The 25,445-nt window shown below is 44.5% G+C and overlaps 1 long non-coding RNA gene across 2 annotated transcripts in view; it reads left to right on the forward strand.

Moving 5' to 3' along the window:
• The first annotated feature begins 316 nt into the window (after positions 1 to 316).
• LOC309868693 overlaps positions 317 to 25,445 on the forward strand; it is a 151,415-nt gene continuing 126,286 nt past the window's right edge. For both annotated transcript variants that reach the window (XR_014313787.1, XR_014313788.1), the window contains exon 1: positions 317 to 402. This is a non-coding gene — a long non-coding RNA (uncharacterized lncRNA). The remainder of the gene's footprint in view (positions 403 to 25,445) is intronic.

A 25,445-nucleotide genomic window follows, 5' to 3' on the forward strand; every position in this document is an offset into this window, starting at 1 on the left:
GCAGGCAGTACAAAAGTTCTGAGGCAGAAATAAGCTTGGGAGTTTTGGGTTTTGGTGTTCAAGAAACAGAAAGAAGGCAGAAAGAAAGATGGCAGGTGAGGGGAGAATTGTGGGAGGTGAGGTTGGAGATGTAGACAGGGGCCAAATTGTGAGGAACTCTGAAAGCATGGAGGGCAGAGCCCATTAGGTATTGTCTTCCTCACCCTCCTGGCCACAGAGCTAGACTACATTTCCCAGGCTTCCTTGCAGTCAGGTGTGGTCATGTGACAATACTAGCCAATGGATTTTCAATGGTGCAGTGCTTGCCGGTCTTTCTCCAATATGTTGACCTTAAAAGTAAGCTGTTTAAGATGGTAGAGCCATAGAGGGCAGGAGCCTGAGTCCTTGAATCACTGCTAGAAGGTCAGTTGCCCATTCATCAGAATCACTTGTCTGGACTTTATGTATTATCTTAGTCTGCGTGGCCTGCTATAAGGAATACCATGCTGGGTAGGTTTTTTGTTTTGTTTTTTTGTTTTAAAGATTTTATTTATTTGAGAGAGAGAGAGAGATGGCGTGCACATAAGCAGGGGGGTGGGGCAGAGGGAGAGGGAGAAGCAGGATCCTTGCTGAGCAAGGAGCCCAATGTGGGGCTTGATCTCAGGACCCCGAGGTCATGACCTGAGCCTAAGGCAGAGGCTTAACCAACTGAACCACCCAGGCACCCCCATACTGAGTAGCTTTAACAAAGATATTTATTTCTCAGCTGGGAAGCCCAAGATCAGGTGCTAGCCCTCTTGCAGATGGCTGCCTTCTTGCTGTATCCTCTTGTGGAAGAAAGAGAGAGAGAGAGAGAGAGCATGAGTGAGCGAGAGAGAGAGAGCTCTAGTCTCTTCTTAGAAGTACACTAATCCCATAATGAGGGCTCCATCCTCATGACCTCCTCTGAACCTAATTACCTCCCAAAGGGCCCACTTCCTAATACCATCACACTGGTGATGATGGCTTCAACATATGACTTTTGGGGGCACACAGACATTCAGTCCAAAGCATATTTGCAAGAAGCAAACTTCTATTGGGTTTGGCTGCTGAGATTTGGGGATGCCCCTGATTCAGGTGCTAGTCCTGCCTTAACACCTGGATCAGGAACATGAATTTTTTTTTTCCCCTTAAATATCATGGGAGCCCAGTAGTAGATTTTCAGCAGGAGAACAATACCACCTGATCTAAATTGTGGCTGATATACTATTTCGAAAACAGTAGTCTGTAGCTGACTTAGTGAGTGTGGGATTAATGAAGGGAGTGAGAATGTCATTTGTCAGTGCCTCTGTGAGTCTCATTCTGTTTCTGCAGCCAGGAGGCTGTTAGGCCACTTCCAGAGAGATCTCCGGGCAGACAATATGCAACTTGCTCAAATCATGTCTTGTACTGGGCAAATGGTTCCAAGTGTCCAGCCTCCTGATGGCCAGTCCTGCTGGCTCTACCTCATACCCTTTGTAAGCCCATTCCCCTCCTCTCCCACTTCTCCACCTCAGTGAATGGTGCCACATCTACCCAGTTTTGGAGACCCCCGAACTTAGGAGTTGCTCAAATGTCTTGCTATGGCTGGCAAAGCCCTCATGATCTGACCCCTTTCTACTCTGGCACTTTCCTACTTTGTCTCTGGGCCCCTGGCCTTGATCACTTAGTGCCAGTCACACTGCTTTCCTTTCTGTTCCTCAGACAAAAGCCAGCTTGCCTTGGCCTTGGGGATTCTGCACAACCTCTCCTCTGCCTGGGTCACTCTTGCTCTAAGCCCTTTGCACAGCTGGCTCTTCTCATCCATCAGGTTAAGGGAGAGCTCAAACCTTATTTCTCAAAGATGTCATGCCCACCCCATTAAAGTTCCCCTCCTGTGACCCTCAAGGGACACACATATCTCTGTGTTTCACCATCTTCCTGACACCCATTACTGTCTAAAGCAGAGCCCCAGGAGGAGGCGATGGTAACAAAGTAGGAGGCAATGTTAAGGGAACCATGCCAGCTGCTCTTGCCAGACCCTGGTGACTCAAGGCAGCCTGGGGTGGTAGCCTTTGCAGGAAGAGCTGGAACAAAGAGTGGTCAGGCTGTAAGTGGTCCCGCTTGCAACACCCTCAGAGAAGTAGGAGAGGCTGGAATTTACCCAGACCATTGGAGGGACCGCAAGATGCCATTGCTGGAGCAGCAGAGAAAGAATGTCCCATGCTACCTGGTGGCTGGGAGGTGACATTGGTGAATACACGTGATTGCCTTCCCCACCCCAGGACTTTCAGAACTCCCTGGGGGAAGTCTAATGATAGTTGGGGCTTCCCCAACTGTGTGGGGGTAGAACCAGAGAAATTATATTACTGGTACTAGGTAAAGGGGAAAATTGTGGCTAAAATGACAAATCCTCTTCTTTAAGGGAGCAGGGGCATGGGTAACTGGACTAAGTCAGAGAAAGCCATAAAGAATGCTGATTTCACTCAGCCCTCCACAGTGGGGAAAGGTCAACCTCACAGGACATTTTTGTGGTCTTGTTATAAAGGGCAATCCTTGCCCAGGAGGGACTTTTGGTCTTATCAGTCTTCTGGTTGCATCGGTCCAGAAACATTTGGGCTGGGGAGATGATGGATATGTGTTGTGGTGTGGGGAGGAATTTTTACTCCAGCCAACTAGGAGCTGGATGCTGTGAGCTAGACAGCCCTAGGGGAAACTTCTTCTCCCATCCTCATGTTTCTATGAGGAAATTTTACCCCACTTTCTAGAAGGTGAAAAGTACTTGGCAATGAATCATTTCCTACTTTTTGTTCACTGAATCTTCCACCAAAGAATGAAGAAAGCCTAATCCGATTATCCAAACCAGGAGAAGGAATTGAGTATATATGCTCACCTTTCCTCTCTCTCCCATTTTATGATGGCCTGTCTGCAAGATAGAAGCTTTCTCCCAGAGCCCCATATACAGCTGCTCAGGTTGTGCACTGCAAAACTCCATGGGGTATCATCTGCATAAAAGGAGCAAATGGCACCTCCTATGGTTGACCAGGATGCCTTGCGTTCTCTTCCAGTTCCAGCCCCCAAAGTGGTAAACACCTCTGGGTCAGGCCCCAGAGACTGGCTTCAGAGGCAGATCTGGAAGTCCAGTTCTCACTGTCCCAGTATAGGGCTCTGTGGTAGGCAGAATAATGACCTCCCATTCCCAGAGATGTCCATATTCTAATTCCCAGAATCTTTGAATATATTATCTTACATGGCAAAAGGAACTTTGCAGATATGATTCAGTTAAAGATTTTGAGATGAGACACTTATCCTGGATTCTGTGGGTGGGCTCAGTATAATCACAACATACTTATATGAGAGAAGGTGATGTGATAAGGAAAGAGAGAGAGTAGAACCCGTAGTGCTGCTAGCTGTGAAGATGGCAGAAGGGGCCATGGGACAAGGAATGAAGAAAAGATTCTCCTTTAGAGCTTCTAGAAAGGATGCAGTCCTGTGACACCATGGTTTTAGCCCCGTGAAGTAAATATGTGTTGAGTTTCTGACAACCAGGACCATAAGTAATATATTTGTGTTGCTTTAAGTCACCATGTTTTGGTAATTTATTACAACAGCAATAGGAAACAAATACAGACTCATTCCCCTTCTTGCTGCCATGCTCTCTGGCTCCTCCCCAGAGGGTGTGCTCCAAGGTCTAGAGCTGTGTTGTCCCAAATAGTAGCCACTAGCCATGTGTAGCATGTAGAATTGAAATTAAGTACAAAATTAAAATTTACTTCTTCAGTTGCACTAGACACTCTTCAGCTACTCAATAGCCACAAGTGGCTTGTGGCTTCCCCTTGGACAGAATGGATATAGGACATTGTCTTTATCACAGAAAGTTCTGTTGGACAGCACTGGGCTTGACTTCCAGGAAAGGTGACGGAAACCAATTAGCCAAGAGAGTATCAGTCATGTTCTCCATTCAGGCAATCCCAGTAATACAGCTGGCAGTTGATCCCCTGCCTGACTTTTCTGCACTTATAGTTCTAGATGTGTTTTGCCTTTGGGGTGATGGGGCAGGGCAGGGGTGAGATTAAGTCCCAGTGCAACCAAGCAAAGACAGTAGTAGAACTGGGACAGAACCCCAACCGCCAAGGACCAGAGGATGCCAGGCTCAGCACACATCTGGACTTCTTGACCCCTGAGCAGGATCTGGGGGAGAGGAAGTGGTAACATCTTTCAAAAAAATAACCCAGATGACAGCTGGGTCTGGGAATCCTCTGATCTAGATCAGATCAGTTTGAAAGTTCATTCCACTCCCTGGGAAGTCCAACTCTCTTCTTCAGAGTTCTGCGTATCTTGATATCTTCAAGGTCAGTTTTGTGTTGAGGTTAACCTTTCTCACTACGTAAATCCAGACCTGACTTCCAGCTCCTTCCTTGATCTCAAGGCAAACAATTTCCCAGGTTAATTTGTGGAAATTTCCAAAAGAGTTGCTGGCACATAGTAAACCTTTATTTATTTATTTATTTATTTATTTATTTATTTATTTATTTAATTTTTAAAGATTTTATTTATTTATTTGACAGACAGAGATCACAAGCAGGCAGAGAAGCAGGCATAGAGAGAAGGGGAAGCAGGCTCCCCGCTGAGCAGAGAGCCCGATGCAGGGCTCGATCCCAGAACCCTGAGATCATGACCTAAGTGGAAGGCAGAGGCCCCAACCCACTGAGCCACCCAGGCACCCCACATAGTAAGCCTTTAAAAGGGCTTAGCTAATATTTGTAGGTATATTGGGCTTTACTGAAAATTTCAGGTTCACAGAGAGAAATCAGATTGTGTACCCTGCTGTCAACAATTCAAACACCCAATTATCCATTCCTCATCTTTAGCATCTGCTTAGTCTCTGCCACTGATGGTTCTAATTAGCCCTTACTGACCGTGGTAACTGTCTCCTGGTCTTCTCTTCTTCCTTCCCTTTCTTTGGCAGGAGTCCTCAGAGTGGGGGTCCCCACAGGCTGCACTGAGGTAGAGAGTATTATAATGCAAGTCCTTGGCAGCTATTTTACAAGGACATGGGTTTTTTTTTTTTTCCACTCCAGATTTATTACTGTTCATGTAATTCATGAACAGGATCATTTGAGGTTACGATTGCTGTTATCTATTTCAGAGGAAGTGGGAGATGGGCACTTCCAGACACAGCCTGTGAGCAATCGGCTGCGGCTATGAGTCAGGAATTCCTGGTCCCCTTTCTGCAGGGTCCAGCCTGGGGGCTGTGTGGGAGCTGGTCCAAAGTTGATTCCTGGGTGTTGCCTAAGCCCAGGGCCAGCACCATTTTGAGAGAGAAAATGAAGAGACCATGAGTGAGGAACATGGGGAATATTGGCTTGGTCTTAGAGTCCAAAGAATCAGGTCTCCATCCCCCAACCCCCGCTCTTGACCTCGGACAAGTTAGTTCACTTCTCTGGGCCTCTGTTTCCTTACATGTGAATCACTAGCAATAGCTACTTATGAGGCTGCCATTGTGGATCACCATGATAATGTCTTTAGAGAAGGAATGATGTACTGTATGGTGGTTAACTTAACATAATAATAATAAAAAAGGAAATACTAGGGAGCCTGGGTGGCTCAGTGGGTTAAGCCGCTGCCTTCGGCTCAGGTCATGATCTCAGGGTCCTGGGATCGAGTCCCGCATCGGGCTCTCTGCTCAGCAGGGAGCCTGCTTCCTCCTCTCTCTCTGCCTGCCTCTCTGCCTGCTTGTGATCTCTCTCTGTCAAATAAATAAATAAATCTTTAAAAAAAAAAAAGGAAATACTAAATATTCCATCAAATAGATTAATAACAATAGGTGACAAAAATGAAAACAAAATTCAAGATTAAAAAAAAAAAGGCAGTAGTGCATCTAAAAAGCCTGGTGTACAGTAGGTGCTCAGTAAACAGTAGTTACAATTTATCTTACTCAGTGCTCATAACGTTATGATGAGGCAGGTGTTGTTGCCGGAGTTTGACTGAACCAGTTGCCACAGGTGACAAATCTGAAGTACATGAGAGCCAGGGCGACAGCCTGATGATCTGATTCCAAATGTTATGATTTTCTTTGTCTCTTACATATGACACAAAGGAAACGCATGAATTCATTCTCCTTGCAAAAATTTGCCAATTCAGAAGCTTATAGGCTAGGAAGTGAAATTCATCCTTCTCCCACGGACCCCATCCTTCTCCTCAGAGATAAACCACCATGAATAGTTCATTACAGAGGAGGGTAGTTCATTTTCCATGATGTTTTATAAGAAATTTCACATGCACTTTTAAGACATGAATGGGATTCCTCTGTCTATGGAGCCAGTTCCGGGACCTGTCTTGGACCCTTAGCTCTGTATTGTGGAATTTTTACCAAAGCTGTATGTGTAGCTTTGCTCCTTTTTTCGTAATGACTACTTAAGATTCCATAAAACGTATCTATGATAAATGGGGGTGCTTGGGTAGCTCAGTGGGTTAAAGCCTCTGCCTTCGGGTCAGGTCATGATCCCAGGGTCCTTGGATCGTGCCCCGCATCAGGCTCTCTGCTCAGCAGGGAGCCTGCTTCCTACTCTCTCTCTCTGCCTGCCTCTCTGCCTACTTGTGATCTCTGTCTGTCAAATAAATAAATAAAGATCTTTAAAAAAATGTATCTATGATAAATAATGTAATCACAGTGATTAATGATTTTTCTGTTAAAAAATGGAATGTTTGTAGTGTTTCACATTTGAACTTTCACTTGGTCTTTAATTTCATAGAACTTTGTTTTATTTTTTTTTTTAAGATTTTATTTATTTATTTGAGAGAGAGATCACAGAGGAAGAGTAAAAGGGAGAAGCAGACTCCCCGCTGAGCAGAGAGCCTGATGTGGGGCTTGGTCCCAGGACCCTGAGATCATGACCCACTGAGCCACCCAGATGCCCCTAATAGAACTTTAATTATTGATTTAGTCACATCTTTTAATCTTCCTTCTGTAGCTCTGAGTTTTGCATCTTGCTTAGGAAGAGCTTCTCCACCTCTCAAACTTGTAAGAATGTTTTCCCATGTTCTCTCCTAGTGTCCTAAAACCCCATCATAATGCTGGAAGTGGGGCCCAATGTATTATCACTCAAAATGTGGGGTCAGTGTTACCGTGCTGAAAGGGAGAACTAATGGGCAAGCCCTAGTTGTGTTATATGAATTCATTTGCTATAGGGCATACTCTGCAGTTTCAGGTTTTTTGGATTTTTAAAAGTTTTTATTTAAATTCCAGTTTGTTAATATACAGTGTAGTATTAGTTTTAGGCATACAATACCATGATTCAACACTTCCATACATAACCCAGTGCTCATCACAATGGCACTCCTGAATCTCTATCACCCAGTTCACCCAACCCCATCCCAGCCATCTCCCCTCTGGTAACCATCAGTTTGTTCCTTATGGTTAAGAGTCTGTTTCTTGGTTTGGGTTTTTATGTTGAAGCTTCATGCATCTGGGATCTATTGTTTACAATGACGTTGAGCAGGTTCTAATTTTATTTTTCCCCTTGCAAATGAGGGGTTGTATCAGTGCCACTGGATGGTCTTTCCTTTTTTCTTTCTGATTTAATTGTCACCTTTACCATTGAAGTTACTCTCTCCGTATGGGTCTATGTCTAGAATCTCCTGTTCCATTTATATATTTATAGGATCAATCATGTTCATCCATCTATTTTGCTCTACTTCTCTGTAATTGGGCCAATAGTACATTGGCAAAGAATGTGTATTCAAATAGCACAATAAACATTTTTGAATGTTAATGGAGTGAATTACAATAAAAGACATCTTACTTCATGATTCTTGTATTTCTCTTATTACAGTGCTGAATCTGATCTGTTAACATTAATTCATTCATTTATGATCTCTTTTGGTGAATATGGACTATGGTTTTTTTTCTATTTGTGTAGTTTCCTTGTCTAGTTTTTAGCACAAGCGAGTCCCTCATCTTTTCAAGGGATCCTACCTCCTCTCTGTTGCATTTCCACATATGTTAGTGACAGATTTTGTTCCGGCTGTCATGACAGAATGTATCTTTGGAGCATCAGTGAGAGGCTGTAAGTGGGAAAAAAAAAAAAAAACAAAAAACAAAAAACAACCCTCAGATCTTCATCCTGGATGAAATCACTGGAATCTGGGGGGTGCAGGGAGGGGATTTACAGGCTCAGTGACTGGGCTCAGTGGAGGAATGCAGGCATCAGTTTTATGAACTTGACTAAAAAAATGTGCCAAGGTTACTGAACTCCGCTAGAGGTGAATGTGTGGGGATGTCTTTCTGTTTACATGTTTGTCACGTGTTTGCATGGACGTTTGCATGTGTGCTTGCGGTGAACCTCTATGTATGAAGGTATAGTGCATATGTACATGCGTGGGAACACGGGAGTGAGGGTACACCCATGTGTGTGTATATGTGTAAGAAGGTGTGTGTGTTGAGGTGGTTGCTTGTGTGTGTGTTGAAGAAATGTCTGCTTCAGTGCAGGCTGGTCAGGCAGGATGCCACAGGATTGCTTAAGTCTTTCTTCATGGGTTTTGTGGGTGGGTGGACCATTAGGCCAAGATGAGGTACAGCTGGGAGAGGCTGAGGAAGGGAAGGTGAGGCACGGGACTGAAAATATGGTTTTGAGAAAGCGATTTGATCTTACTTAACCTCAGTCTCTCTGTGGAAAGACTCTTTCTTGCCCTGTCCCCTCCTTCTCTCCTCAACTTGGTGGGAGCCCACGCCTGTGAAAGTCCCTCATAGGTCACAAGGGAAGGAAATGCCATCAGGCTTTGGATTCTTGTTTCCTGGATATGCTGTTTGTCTCCAACAAGCCTGGGCCGGTGACGTGGCAGCCCAGGAGCAGGTCTGTTTTGTATGTCCTGGGCTGTCAAATAAACACGTGGGAATGTGCTTTCCCCCAGAAGCTGTTGCCCTGGTCACACGTCACAGCACTTAGATGATCTTCAAAATGCAAGCTGACTTTACTTCGCTGTGTCCTATGGATGGAGGTGCTGGCTCCCCCTCCCCTCCGCTCCCTGTGGCATACAGACAAGCCAAGGCAGACAAACTGCCTCTCTCTCCAGAGCAAGTTGTGCACATGATGCCCACTTTAGAAGCCATTTGTCTAGGTAACAGGAAAACTTCAGTTGCTCCCTCTTGCTGACCCTGTTTGATTGGCAGACGAAGTTTTCCTCAGAAAACTGGATTTGCAGATATAAAGGTGCCTGGAATAGGCTCTGGCAGAGTAGCTTCCACTCTGCCTTCCCTGTTGTGGTGTGGGCAGCAGGCCTTACATGGGTCTGTGGGTGTGATACCACCCATGCCACCTGGCAGTTGAGGACTGGGAAGCCAGAAGATGAGGCTACAAGGGAGTCTAGCCACTGTCGAGTGTGAAGTAATGTGAGAAACTTGCTGCCCCACAGTAACCCACCTGACCAAATGTTCCAAAACTTTCTAGTCAGGTTGTGTATCATGGGAAATGTATTAAGACTCTTTTTGATAGAAGTGACAGAAGCCACAACCAGCACCACAAACCAATCCAGCCAAGTCAAATTAACTCAAGGAAAACAAAACTTGTTGGCTTACATGACTAGAAAGTCCAAATATGTTTCAGGCATAGCTGGATCCAGGCCTCAGCCATTTTCAGATAGTACTCTATTTCTTCATCTCTTTGCTCTTTTTCCTCCCTTTCTGCATTGTTCTCATTTTCTCCTACAGACAGGTTAATTCCCTGTGGTGGAGGAAGATGACCACTAGAAGTCATGACTTCACATCTTCTTAAGAACCCTCATAACAGGAAGCCATCTTCCCAGACTGCTTTAGCTGAAAATTCTCAGTGAAGACTGACTTGCTTGGCTCAGGTCATGTGTCCACCTCTCATACAATCACTGTGGCTGGAGAGGGAAATAACGTGTTCTGACTGGTCATTCTGCAGCTGGAGTGGGTGATTGGCAGTCCCCAGAGAACACCTGGACTGGGAAGGAATATATCCACAACTGGAAGTGATCTTGAACAATCAAAATTTGTGTTTACTATAGAAATAAAAAATGATGGCTCAGTCTAGGGAAGATGGGTCTCTTCACTTACGTTGCTTCCTGAGCCTTGGTGGGCAATGTTTGCCATCACTCTGAAGCCATCTTAGATTAGAAGAGTAAGATGAAGTTATCACACTATTGATGTCCAGTGTACTAACTTCTCCCTTCACCTCCCATTTCCAAGGATCCTTGTAAGAAGGCCACCACTGGAAGTTATGTATGCATGTTTATTTCCTTCTTGAGACTCTTAGAACCCAGTCTAGAAGGACGAGCCTAAAGTCTCCCTGCACGGTGCTTTCCTTCTGGTCTGATCTCATGTGCAAAGAGAAAGTTCCATGTTGGCTGCAAATGTTTGAGAGGCATACAGGGTCTATTGGCCAATAATCGTATCTATGGAAGAGACTGATACAGAAGTGTATTAGTCTGCTCAGGCTGTTGTAACAAAATACCACAGATGAGTGGTTTAACAACAGACATTTATTTTCTTACAGTTCTGAAGGCTGGAAGTCCTAGATCAAAGTCTGGCAGGATCTGCTTTGATGAGGGCCCCTTCCTGGCTTACAGATGACCACCTCCTTCCTGTGAGCTCACGTGGTGGAGAGCTCTTTGCTATCTCTTCTCATAAGGGCGCTAATCACCTTGGATCAGGGAACCAACCCTTATGACTTCATCGAACCTTAATTACCTTCATGAAAGTCCTGTCTTCAAATATAGTCACATTGGTGGCTACAGCTTCAGTGTATGAATCTTGGCAGGGGCGATGGCCAAAGATTAAAATTAAGATTTATTCTTAATCCCAGAGAACCTCATTCTCCTAGGATTGTGTGTCAGAAATGATGCTAGATGACTTAAATGAATTATCTTAATTAGCCTTTTCTACCTCTATGAAACAAACATTTTTTAAAAAAGACTTTATTTATTTATTTGAGAGAGAGTGTGTGAGCATGAGCAGGGGGAAGGAGCTGAGGAAGAGGGAGAAGCAATCTCCCCACTAAGCAGGGAATCCTATGCAGGGCTCAATCCCTGAACTCTGGGATCGTGACCTGAGCTGTAGGTAGACACTTAACCGATTGATTCTTCCAGGTGCCCCGAAAAAGATATTTTCATTACCTCAATATCATGTAAGAGGTAATCAGAGTCAAAGGCAGTTAAGTAAGTCACGTGAGGTCACAAAGTCCCAAGTGGTAGAGCCAGAACTCGAACCCAAATCCGTTGAATTTAATCTTAGCCATGATCCTTCCAGCCATTGATAGTCTCCCTGCTGAGGGTCTGAACTGCGATTCTCTCAGAATGTCCAGGACCCCGGAGCAGTCTGGGTTTCTATGTCTGCCTATTTCATGAAGTGCCTAATTTTTAAAGACACAGTTTCTTAAGGATAACAGAGAGAACTACAACCCAGGGAATCAAAAGCCCTTCGTGTGTTGGTTTTAGAAGAGTCTGATGTGCCCTGAGACACTAACCCTAGGATATGCTCTGCTCACCATGCTCTTAGTGACCTTCAGCATATCTCTGAAGTTAGGTAGCACCAGTGTTCATGGTTTCATGGAATGATATTAAAAAGCAAAATGTGAAAAACTCAGGAGTTCGTGGTCTTAGTTCCTCATTGTAGCAGGCTTCCCATGAAGCTATAGAAGCTTCGGAGGCCCCTACTTGCCTCGGAGTGGCTTCATGTTTATGTGGCCCTGTGTTTTTTGTAATGCATTTGGACTACAAGGTGGGCTAGGACTGTTACCTCTTCCCACTCTATTTCCCCTCCCTCAACCTTCTCCTTGGGTTGGATGGTGTTGGGGAACCACCGTTTCATGCAAGATGGTCCCAGATGGTCGAACATATTTTATATGTAGAGTTTTGTCTTATTCTTTTCGAAGAGGGCTCCCAAATTGTCTAAGCCTCAGCCCACCAAAACGGATCTGGCTCTCCTTCCCTCTCATTATTCGCTCTATGACTCAAGTAGAGTAGCCTAGGGCCCGTGAGCAACTAGTAGGGTGGAGATCATAATGCCTCTGTCTTCATGTCACCCTCGGGATCCCTTTCAGCTCTCAGTGCAGAATCAACAGCCAGCAGGCCCAGAGTGACTGCCTGACCTAGGAGCCTCTCAGGAACAAGCCTATTATTCATTAACAAGCCTGGTTATTTTATGGGCCAATTAACTTAGGAGGCTACGGAAGGGAAGTTCTGACCTTGTGCAAGCCTGCATCTCCCCCTCCTCATCTCCTCTCTCTCCCCAGTGTAGTTTGAATCTCTGCCACTGTTTAAATTTAAGCTGATTTGCTATCCCAGCATCTGCAGTTTGATTACTTGACTATTGCCTGGCTCCTGGTCAAACCACCAGGGAGCCCACTAGCCAGTGATTAAATCTGAGCCTTGATTATAATGGTTTTATTTTAGTGGGGCCTCTGTTTATGGGCCCACTGGTATTAGAGTGCAGTGTTATTGTAATGAGGTAGTAGCCTCATAGAAATAATCAGGTGAAGCAAGTGGGCTGAGAAACACCAGACAAACGGAGTTGATTATTTGGCCAATACACCTCTACTCAGTCTTTCATTTTGTTGTGTAGGAAGAGATGAGAGGGGCCTGGATGTTACCAAGCGTATACTGTGGTCAAGCATGATCTAGGCTCTTTTCCATGCTATATATTTTATTTTGAAATGATCCAGTAAAATAGCATTATGAGCGTGCCTGTATTTATTCAGAGGAAGCCCAGAGAAGTTGCACATGTTGCGCTGAGCTGCACAGCTAGCAGGTGGAAGGGGCATCTGTGCAGAGCGGTTCGACTCCAAGTGCTGTTCTCTTCACTTTAAGCTGACTGATGTGGATATACTCTTCAGGCACTCCAAGCTCCTACAGAGTCTTTGTTTTTGTTTGGTTTTGGCCTCTCGATAGTCTCAGTATCAGAGAAACACTCTGCGGTGGGTGCTGCTTGGTGGGAAGAAGCCACGAGAAGTAAGAATTCCAGCGAGGCCATCCGCAGAAAGAACCACCAAGACTGTTTTGGAAGCAACTCTCAGTTGCGACTTTGTTTCTTGGCACCTTAGTGAGCACAGGGGATCCCGAGATGGACAGGTGCACTACCCCAGGGGCAGGGCCCACTCCAGTACAGCCGCCACCTTTTGCGGCTCTTTAGGCAAGTCCCTGCCTCTCTGGGCCCTGCTTACTTTTCCAGCATTAGCAGCTGCCATTCTCAGTCTTGCTATGGCTTGTGCTTTAGCTTCGCAGAATGCAAGTAGCTCCTTGGGCAAATGGTCCCAGGAAAGGCTGAAGAGGCGGAGTTGACAGGAGACAACGGTTGGGAGAAAGGGAGAAAGGGTGATCGGCGTGTACAATCCCCTGTGGGCACAGGGAGCTTCACCCAGAGAGAGGACGGCAGGATCCACAATGGAGCACACTTTAGTTATCCCACTCACACACAGAGTGACCTTCTGTGACTTGGGAAAAAGCCCCTGTGGAGTTGCAAGTTTGGGCAGTTGGAAGACTGGCTGGTGAGCTGGGTTTTCTGCTATTTGCACCTGAAGGGATTCCCAAGGCGAGCACTCCTATAAGGGCACTTCACTTCCTTGTAATCCCATGAGCATGTCGCTTCTTTTCTTGTCTTATATAGGGACTCCCTCCCCCACCCCCTGACTACTATCAGCCCCACACTAATGCCTCTGTCCACTGTGCTTTTTCCTCTCCCCTCTCCCCCACAGGCTCTTTTCATCCTTTCAATGCCGCGCAGTTTCCAAGAGGGGCAGTGTCTGACCAACCCAACAAAAGTGGTTTCTTCGAACCCAGGTTTGCCCAAATCCAGACAAAGCACAAGTCCAAGTTTTGTTTTTTTTTGTTTTTTTTTTTTTTTCCTTTTCTTATGGCAAGATTCAGCAAGGAAGAAATCACCCTGTCCAAAGCACTTACTCTCAAATCTATACTGAATGATAACAACCAGTCCATCCTCCAGCCCTGGACCAAGAACCACACTCCTAATAGCTCCGCTTTATACAGTTCTGGCCACTGTGTGCCCACCGAAGGCTGCTCCAGCTAGCAGTTGCCACATACAAAAGCCACTCCAGAAACGTCCTGGCTTTAAGCCATAATTATCTGGGGTGCTTGGATGGCTCAGTTGGTTAGGTGTCTGCCTTTGGCTCAGTTCATGATCCTGGGATCCTGGGATCGAGTTCCACGTCAGGCTCCCTGCTCAGCGGGGAGTCTGCTTCTCCCTCTGCCCCTCCCCCGATTTGTGCTTTCTCTTTCTCTCAAATAAATATAAAAATCTTTTTTAAAAAACCCACAGTTATTTTTATCACCTCTCATCATTTCTTTGGGTCAGGAATTTGGAAAGGGCTCAGCTGGTCAATTCTGGTTTGGGGGTCGGTCTCTCCTGTGGTTGCAGCCAAATGGTGGCTGGAGTTGAATAACGGAGTGGCTGGAGCCACTGAGGGTCTGTCAGGCTTCTCCCTTTTTGGGTAACCCCAGAGCCATTCCATGTGGCCTCTCTGCATGGGAAAATTTGGATTTCTTTCCAGCATGGAAGTTTTAGGGTTGACTCATGTCACGGAGACAAGGGTGGAGACCAACGTTCTCCAGAGTGAGTGTCATGTTGGGCAAAGGGGTCTCTGAGTCACCTTCAGGAACTAGCCTCAGAAGTCATGTAGCATCACTTTGGCATATTCTCTTGATTGAAATAGTCATAAAAATGTACCTATATTCAAGAGAAGAGGAATGAGACCCTACCGCTTATGGAACAGCAGTAAGATTCTAGAAGAACAGGTGACATGGGAGATGGTGTTGTAATCATCTTTGGAATACACACTCTGCCTCCATAGGGTGACATATATGGGGTACAAGTGAAAGAGGAAGGCAGAAAGTCTCATTAGTAAGCTGGTCTGGGTGAAAAATGCTGTGGGGGTATCATCTAGGCAGGGAGAAAAGAGGAGGGGCTGATTTGTATCATGTAGGAGGAAGAAATCGCTAGGACACAGTGACCAGGAGATGAGGAATGAAGGAGAAAGTGCAGCAAGGATATGCCAAAGATCACCAGCTCTGGTGTTGGGTGGATGGCGGGGGGTTCGCCAGCTTGCTGACTTGGAGAACGTAGCAGGAAGCAGGGGTGGGGCTGTTGATGGGTTTGGCTTTGACCATGCCATGTCAGTTTCATATTGCCTAATTGATTACAATTCTTCCAAGTGGAAGACAGCAACAATGTGGAGCTGGGAAGAGACTATATCCAGCTCTTAGAACCTCTGCTTGGGATGCGTCCGGTACCCAGAGAAAAACTGGGTGGCAGAAGGGCGTGGTTATTCCACCCATCCACGGAGCTGGGAAGGAAGCTGCTGAGGGCAGCACTGCACGGTGTTGACCAAATTTACCTGTCAGGAACGCCGGGGGGAGCCTGTTAAAAATAAAAGTTCCCAGGCCTCACCCCAAACTTACTGAATCAGAATCTTTGGGGGAGGGGTCTGGGAATCCCTACTTTTAACAAATGCCCCAGGTGATTCATGATCGGACGAGTTTGGCTCACACTGGGGACGTGATTCCAAGGCTCTGTGTTGCACAACACTGGAGCATCGTTCACATACACAATGGGGAAATGGTACTACTGGCGTTGTGTTGAGCTGTCCCCTGAATTTAGAACTCAGGCTCTGGAGATCAACATCTGAGTGTCGATTTGAGCTCCTCTACTTCCTGTGTGATCATGGGAACGTGACAGCTTCTCAGTCTCTGTGTCTTGTCTCTAAACTGGGAATAAGGATTATATACATTATATATGCATATATATTATATATGTGTATATTCTATATTATATGTGCATATATTATTTAGGTATATACATTATATATGCAGATACATTACATATGTGCATATATATAATGATTACATGTGTGCCTTCCCACACATGTAATCTCTGACAAGTGGGTGTTCAATTCAATTCTGACAATAACTACCTGGAGTTAGCATCAGATCCCTTAGTTAAAGGGCAAGGTTCCCAACAAAGCTGCCCTTACCTCAGATGCCAGCCGCAAGTTGTGTCCCCAGGCTACACACACCCTGTCTGACTTGGTCACAAATTTGGGGATTCCTATGACTTGCCCCCCAACCCCGGTTGATAATTCTTTCAGAAGCTCAGGAGTGGGATATACTTATAATTACTGTTTCATTATCGAAGGTGTAAATGACCAGTGGATGAGTGGTATAGAAGGTAACATCTGCAAGGGCCCCAATCATAGAAGCTTCTGTCCCCAGCTGACAATGACATGTGGTTAGGTTGCAGAACCACTGCCCCGAGGCTCTATGTGAAATCAGCCTGTCTGATCTGAGAGGGAAGGCTAGAGACATGGGGTTAAGACATGGTAGACACCTTTGGTTTCCTACCCAGCCCTGCTGTTTCCGTACTCACTACCAGGACAACAATTTGGTTTTGCATAGTGATGACTGTGCTGTTCTGGAAAGACTGAGCCCTTACCCAGCCCTGGGATGAGTCATGATGGGTGAGTGCCAATCAAGGTGCTCTCCTTCCGCTGACCACCCTGCTTTGGGTGCAACCAGGTGACATGATGCTGGCAGGGAGGCAGGAGGGGAAGTCGACAGGAAGTTTGGGAATGTCTATCCCTGTGGGTTAAAAATGTAAGGAAGAATCACTCCCTTTTCTAACCCTGGTGCTATTTTGTTTTGTTTCAAGAAAGTATGGATGTTTATTTTTATGAGTGAAAAGCATTCTTTTTCCTCCCTGCTCCCCATCCAGGTCCCTCTCATCTAACTAATGTGTGGTGTAGGATTTCCCTTGACTTGTGCAGAGTAAGTTGGCTCTCCTTGTACAGGTCCCCTAGCGCCCTGTACCTCCCCTTCTGCGACATCTTCCAAGCTTTGGTTAATGGTCACCCCTTCTGTTTCCTGGTGCAAACCCTGAGAGGGTGGGCCAGGCTTGCCTCTTTCCCTGCTGGGTCCCTGGCTCAGTTGGCCTAGTAGGCGCTCACTAAATGAAGGCTTGCCAACTGAGTGACCCACGACCTCTGCTCTAGCCAGGACCATCCACTCACCCTGTGGGGCTGCTTTTAAGTGGCCTATCGGACAAAAGGGCACAGATGATGAAAGCATGGATGGAGAAAGGGGTTGAGGAATTTTGCGCAAATGAACCACATTCAGGAACAGCAAATTCACTGCATTCTTTAGAAGCCTGTGAAAATCTGGCAGACAAAAAAGGGCTTTGTGAGTGGGTGTCAAGTGATGAGTGTGACCATGGAAGCATGGACTTATTTATTTATTTATTAGGAGTTGGGGAAGGGGTGAGAAACCTCTGTGTCCTCTGGACAACAGATAATGATGTCTTTTCATTTTAAAATATACCTCTTTTTAAGGGTCCAGTGTGGTTTCAGGGTAATTTTTCTCCTAGATAAACAAATCTACTGTGCTAGCATCAACAAGGAAGGTTTCTCTGGGATGAAGCTGTATCTTTAGGTGACACTGCAGAGAAATTCTGCTCTAGACTTGGTAGTTCAGGGGCAGTCTGGCAGTGAGAAGACTGATTCTTCATGATTCATTTCTCAAAACTTTTTTTTTAAAAAGATTATTTATTTATTTAGACAGTGTGAAGGGGGGAGCAAGAGCAAGAGAGAGAATCTCAAGCAGACTCTGAGCCTGGAGCCCGACACAGGGCTCGATCTCACGACCCTGAGAACATGACCTGAGCTGAAACCAAGAGTCAGATGCTTATCTGACTGAACAACCCAGGCGTCCTTCCCAAAATGTTTTTATTTTGTAATAATTCCAGATCTAGAGAAAAGCTGCAAGAATAGCAGGGAGTCCCTAATATTTCCCCCTCGATTCTCAAAATGTTGCCATTTTACCATTTATCATTCTCTCTCTCTCTTTCTCTCTCTCTACAATATACATATTATCATTCTTTTCTGAACTGCTTGAGAGGAAGTTTGGACATGATGTCCTTCTGTCTCAAAATACTTCGATGTGTTTTTTTCTCATGTAATAAGGGCATTCTCTTACAATAATCAAAATCAAGTGACTTCTGTTAATATAATGCTAATATCAAACCTGTAGATCTTATTCAAATTTTGCCAATTGACCCAATAATGTCCTTAATAGCAAAACCCCTTACACGTTTTTGGTTCTGGGTCCAATCCAGGATCATGTGTTAAACTTAATTGTTATGTCTCTTTAATTTCCTTCAAGATCAATAATCCTCAGGTTTGTCTTTTATGACCTTTACTTTTTTCGAGAGTATGGGCCAGTTATTTTTTTTGACTGGCCCTCAATTCAGGTTGTGTGATGTTTCTTTATATAGTAAGATACAAGTTTGCATTTTGGACAGGAATATCCCAGGAATAATACAGTGTTATAAAGACTAATTTAAAAAAGGCGATGATTTCGAAGGGTTTGGTGTTCAAGAAAGATTGGCAGCATTACTTAGTGACTATGATCCCAGTCCTTAGAATCACTTGCTAGAGACACAGTTTAGAGGTGTGACCTTGAGAGAGTCACTTTGCCCTCTAAGCCTTGGTCTCTAATCTGTAAAATGGGAAGAGTGGTGGCAGCTTACGTTTACTGTGAATTTATAATTGCCAGAGATTGTCCAAATGTCTTATATGTAGTGACTCATTTAGCCCTGAGGACAACACTATACCAGAGATTTTTTTTTTAAAGATTTTATTTATTTATTTGACAGCCAGAGATCACAAGTAGGCAGAGAGGCAGAGAGAGAGTGAGGAGGAAGCAGGCTCCCTGCTGAGCAGAGAGCCCAATGCAGGGCTCGATCCCAGGACCCTGAGATCATGACCTGAGCCGAAGGCAGAGGCTTAACCACTGAGCCACCCAGGTGCCCCCAGAGATATTTTTCAACATTATTATTCTCCTTTTGCAGGTGAAAATGAGGCATAGAGAGGCAAACAGCTTGTCCCCAGTCACACAGCTGCTATGTGGTGGCAATGAGTTTCCCACCCAGGTGACTGTCTCTAGAGGCTACCTGTTTAATCCCCCCACCATACTGATTCCTTGAAGTGATACTTGAGAAAGTTGTTTATGAGGACGAAGGAAGGATATGCAGGACAAGATCATTGTTCATATTTTCCTTTATTCTTTTTTCAAAAGATTTTATTTTTTATATATTTTAAGATTTTATTTATTTATTTGTCACAGAGAGAGAGAGAGACAGAGAGCACAAGTAGGGGGAGAGATAGGCAGAGGGAGAAGTAGTCTCCCCCCTGAGGAAGGAGCCTGATGTGTGGGACTTGATCCCAGGACTCTGAGATTACGACCTGAGCCAAAGGCAGCTGCTTAACCAACTGAACCACCCAGGCATCCCCAATGTTTTTCATTTTATGAAGGACTTGATCAAGATGTTCTAACTTAGTGACACTGATGTGATCAAGGATCTAAGACTAACCCCAGTCCAGCTGATGTTTACAAGGCCCCTGGGCCTCATGGAGCAATGAAGTCAACCTTGGGCTGTGTTAAGAGATGGGAGAAAGAAGGGCAACTCAGCATCGGCACTTGGCCTTGGCTCTTGGGCAGTCACAGATGGTCCATGTCCAGTGGTGGCTGAACCTATGGAATGAAGTCTGGTGAGGAGACCACTGATGCCATTTCTGTTGGGTTTTGGAACGCTTCCAAGTTGCCTTATCTTAATGGCGTGTTTCTCAGGCCATCATAAAGTATTCACATTTCCCAAGTGTGTGCTGGCCCATAGGGAATGTGGGCAGAAGCAGGCAGATCAGATTCCTCTAGGCAAGACCACTGAGGCTTTGGGATTCGAATGTGTCATGTCAGGGGAGGGTGGGAGAGATGTTTTGAAGTGAAATGAGCCTATCACATTTTTGCAAGGATGATCACCTGCCATCATTTTTTTCCCCTTGCCTGGATGAAAGAGATAGGAAATGAATGTTTTGTTACCTATGAGTAGGACAGGGTTACTAACTGGGTTCCATGGGTAGGTTTCAGGAATCCTATGAACTCCTTGAATTGTATATAGAATTGAATATATTGCAGTTGAATTTTGAATGAAAATGCATGTGTTCGCATATATTTCCCAGAGAGAGATTCCCAGTTTTTAATCAAACCTTCAATGTATTTATTATTTAAAAAAAAAATCCTTGATGGTCAGGAAGAGGATATGAGATAGAAAGAGAGAGAGAGAGAGAGAGAGAATATTATTTCACAATAGTTCTACAAGAAGTTGCTAGGAAACCATTCATTGACTTTGTGAATTATAAACATTTTCTTCTTAACCCAAAATAAATAGACCTCATATCATTCCAATCATGAGAACACAGCTGCTTGTGTGTTGGGAAGGTGTGTGTGTGTGTGTGTGTGTGTGTGTGTGTGTGTGTGTGTTGGGAGGGGTAGGAGTGGGGGAGAAGGGGAGGAAGGGAGGTTGGGTGGAGCAGGGCTCTCTGAGAGTGCAGAGAATAGGAATGTGGGCTTTTTCCTGTCTTTAAGAAGGAGCAGAGACTTTCCTGCAGCCAGCCCTCAGCAGACGCCCCAAGTTTATGATTCTTGATGACAATGATGATGGCTACAGGTGACAGACCTGCCCATTTGTACCCAGTGGGTGCGTGGAAGTTTCTGCTTGCTTTCAATAATTTGCAAATCTCATAAGTGATTCATATCCCCTGGAAGGAAAAATGAAAGAGTAATAGGCTCCTTAGCTACTCAGCTTCTGCTTCTCCAGTGGAGCCCTTTGAATCTCTGGGGCCTCCCTCAGGGTGTGGCTGTGGCCTGTCCCCCGTGGCTTATAGGGACAAGTGATCAGACTTCTCAGATGTTTAGGGCATCTAGATTTCAAATACTTGTTTTACATTCTACCACATTTTGTTATCTCTGAAATGATAATATGCTTGAAACCCGTATTTCTATAATTATCAGAGTTGAGGGCCAATTACTTTTAATCCCTGAATCCATGAGGGTTTTTTTTTTTTTAATCTTTTCATCTTCTGCCTCCCTTCAGCACTTATATCCTAGGGCTTTTTTTTTTTTTCCCCCTCAACTTTAAACTGAGATTATAGAGCCAGCTTCTCTCATTACTACTTCATTTTCTCATGTATTTTTGTGAAGCCATATAAATGTAATCATTTGTTATAGTTCTGGGCTTTCAATTTAAGTATGTACACTGGTTTTCCATAAATGCCATAACATGTTTAGCTAGTGTCCCTGTTCACACGCAACCCTTGATTCTGTGCCCTCCCTGGCCTGCCGTCCATGCTGCTCCCGGGTCCACATCCACCCTTTTAGCCTGCCCTGTCCTTCCACTAAATGTGGTACTCAGGCTTCAGTCTAAAACCAATTACTCAATGATATGTCTAGTGATTTGCCCCTCTCACCCCTCCATTATCGATCTTTGTTCTCTGCTAGATCAAACCTGCAAACATACCCATGTGCTATTATCTCTTACATCTTAAAAACAAATGAACTTCCTGTGATTCTCCTGTCCCAAAGCCTTTCTCTTCTGTGTTTCCCTTTGCAGGAAAGTTCTTTTAAAGAGTTGTCTATACTCCGTCTCCACCTCCTTTTCTCCCACTTGCTCTTAAGCCCGCTCTGATCTGCCCCATTGTTCCACTGAAAGTACTATGGGCCGGGTCCCTGATGCTTACTTAACCGGACAACATACCCAAGCCTCACTTCTTCGTTCTTGTCTTACTTGTCTTATCAACTGCTCCTTAACACTGCTGATCACTTTCTCTTTCTCGAATTTACTTCCTCCCTTGGATTCTAGAGTACCATCCTCTTGCTTTTACTGTCTCTCTGGCTGCTCCTTCTCTGTTCCTCCAGATGTTCCCTCATCTGCTACTGGAGAGCCCTAAGAATTGGACTTGGTCTCCCTGATTATGCTCATTCCCTTGATAATCCCATCCAACCTTTAAATGCCACTCATGCACTGAAAACTCTGATTGAAATTTCCATCTTGGGTGTCTCATCTGAACTCTGCACTCAAAATGTCCAACGACATGCCCAACATCTCCCCTGGCATGTTTGATGGATTTCTTAAACTCAAATATCAAAACTGAACTACATTTTTGACTCCTAAACTTGCTCCCTCAAAGCCTTCCCAAACTCAGTCAGTTGATAACGATTCTATGCTTCTGGTTGCTCAAACAATGTTATCATCACTGATCCTGTTATCATCACTTGAGCAATCCATCAGGAAATCCTACTGACTTTTCCTTCAAAATGGGCCCAGAATAAGCTCATCACCCATATTCCACTGTGGTCTAAACCACTGTCTTCTCTGAGCTGGATTATTGTGATAGCTCCTTAGGCTGGTTCCCTGCTTCCATCCTGGACCCCCATGGTCTAGCCTCAATGCAGCTCCCCGAGTGACCCTTTTCATATAGACTCAAGTCATGTATACCCTAAACTCTTAAACCCCCAAAGTCTCCAGTTTCCTGCAGAGAAAGAGTCAAAGACCTTTAAGGGTCTTTGTGGTGAGGTCCCTTTTTACACCCTGTTCTCATCTCCTCCTACCCTCCCCTTGCCCACTCCAACTCAGCCACCCTGGGTGGTTGTGGTTCCTGGAACAGCCAGGCACTCCCCTAGTGGAAGCCTGTTGCACTGACTGTTCCTCTGCCTGGCACACTTCCCCCAGATACTCATTCCCACAGCTCCTTCAAATCTTTCCTCAAATGCCTCCTCAGGCAGGCCTGCCCTAAATGCTTTGCAGAAAGCTGTAACCTACTCCACCCCCACCCTTCTACAACTGAACACTTCTGATTCCCTTACCTGGCTCTACTTCTTTCTCAATTTTTCTCACCACATGTATCACTTCTAGAAATTATGTAACTTATGATTCTTCCTTATCTTTTGCTCATCCTGTTGAAGATGTTTTTACCTTTTGGAGCTTCCCTGTAGGTTTTTGAGTAGGAAGTGTGGACCAAGCATACCTATAATGTCACAATGGCTATCATGTGAACCCAGACACCACTCCACCAATCCATGGCTCCTCCTTGTTTAATTTTCTCTGTATTCCAATACCTGTTTGATTGGCACAAGACATGTTATGACGCGCTTTCTCCCGTGCCACCTCCAATCTTCCCCTTTTCACAAAATCTGCTGTCCCATTGAACTATTTGCAGTTTCCCCTTAATTGCTGCTTTTTCTTGGCTACTGATTCTTTAAGACTTAACCAAACATTATTTCCTTTCTGGAAGCCTTTCCTGATCATTTCAGTCAATATGTTAATCATGATTTTTTTTTTTAATATTTATTAGAGAGAGAGTGAGCACTAGAGAGGGGAGGGTCAGAGGGAGAAGCAGACTCCCCACTGAGCAGAGAACCCACTCTGGGGCTCCATCCCACATCCCAGGACTCTGGGATCATGATCTGAGCCGAAGGCAAATGCTTAAATGATTGAGTCACCCAGGTGCCCCTCAATCATGATTTTTTTTTCCCCAACAAATATTAATTGAGCACCTACTAGGTATTATGGAGATAAAGTGGAAAGCGGAACAGATATGTCTTTGTTCATGGTCTGGTGTTGGGAATAGGAATGGATACATCATCATAGTTGTTACACAGGGAACGGGTAGAGGGGAAATTCTTCCCCACTTTTGGTGTTTCTTTCCACGGAGGCTTCCAGCCTTTCAAAGTTTCGAAATTGTAAATTTTGGATTGGTAACTGTGAATAAGAATCCAACCCTTACTTTCCTCTTTCTCTGGCATATAATCCCCTTTACAGGAAGCACACATTCTACTTCACTTCTCCAAAAATTGGATTTGCCATGGCGAGGCCCTGATGCAAGTCCAGGTGTGTTGTATACAGTAAAAAAATCCAATACTGCCTGCAATATTGGACTGGTGGTAAATTGGTCTGATTCTGGGGCTTAGTACAAGTTTACTTTTCCTTAGAACTAAAGTCACATCCTCTGACAGCAGTTTATTTCTAAATTTTATTTCTCAATTAGCTCGAGGCAGGGAAAGAGGACACCACTAGTCGAGCTCTCTCAAACCTTAGCAACTGTATAAAGTAAAATTCTGACAGAACTCTTAACCTACCCTCTTGTAATGTCTTTTTCAAATCTCTTTTACGGTATCTGTTACATCACTGTAATGATCCATTTATATGTCTTCTCCTCCTCTAAGGTGTGAGTCTCTGTCTCTGGTTGTGAAATCTGTGCACTGGACAAAGGGGTCTGGCTAGAGGGACAAGTGGGGGCTAAAATTCTGGCCTGGTCTCTGCTGGTTGGTAGTTGTGCCTTTATTGGGGGTCACATCAGCTCTGAAGGTAAGGCAGCTATTTGTAATTTGTACAAAAGCTCCTTGTGTTTCCTGAAAGCCATATGTCCTTGTTTTTGATGAATGAGTAAATGCATACTCTTTAGATGGGCAGCACTATTAACTTACCGAAATGTTGTCATCCAGAGGGAGGAATCACATCTATTTAACTCATTTTTCATCATCCCTAGTAAAATATAAGAAGCCAATACATTAGGCAAGACCCAGACAGAATTTTGTATGTGTATGCAGGGAGAGAGGGTAATATCACCTTTCTTGGACCATTCCTTTAATTCCCTTTATTATTTGTATTATTCTTATTACTATTTTTTATTATTACATTTAAGAGTGATAAAAGAAACAATGGATTTGAATTCAGGAAACCTAAAATCTGAACCTCTGTATTCTTCTATCTAAATGGAAATCTTGGGGCACTTGGCTGGCTCAGTTAGTTAAGCGTCTACCTTTGGCTCAGGTCATGATCTCAGGGTCCCAGAATTAAGGCCCGTATTGTGCTCCCTGCTCAGCAGGGACTCTGCTTGTCCCTCTCCCGCTATCCCTCCCCCTGTCTAATGCTCTCTCTTTTTCTCTCTCTCAAATAAATACATAAAATCTTTAAAAAAAATTTTTTTTTTTAATTTTTTTATTTTATTTTATTTTTTTTTTCATTCTAACTTTTTATTTTTTATAAACATATATTTTTATCCCCAGGGGTACAGGTCTGTGAATCACCAGGTTTACACACTTCACAGCACTCACCAAAGCACATACCCTCCCCAATGTCCATAATCCCACCCCCTTCTCCCAAACCCCCTCCCCCCAGCAACCCTCAGTTTGTTTTGTGAGATTAAGAGTCACTTATGGTTTGTCTCCCTCCCAAATCGGCAGATCGAAGAGAAGAAGAACAGCAATTAAGTGGGTAAAAAATTTTTAAAAATGGAAATCCTGTAGATCTCAATGGGTTGTGGTAACGACAAAACAATACAATGTAGGTGAAAAAGTATTGCATAACGTAAAATCATACAGATGTTAAAGGTTATTATTATCATTCCTCGATTGTTTAAGTTATACTCAGATGCATTTTCTAGTTCAATTAATGTGTCAGATTCACTCTGACAATGTTGATTCGAATGATAACAACACAACATGCTTATTTCTGGAACACACCTGGGTTCAAATTCTGATTCTACCAGTGACTTCCCTGCATCAGACTGGGTTTCTTGTCAGTAAAATGTGGCTACAGTACTCATTCCATA

This window comes from Mustela nivalis, assembly GCF_964662115.1.
Source record: "Mustela nivalis genome assembly, chromosome: 7".
Classification (NCBI taxonomy): domain Eukaryota; kingdom Metazoa; phylum Chordata; class Mammalia; order Carnivora; family Mustelidae; genus Mustela; species Mustela nivalis.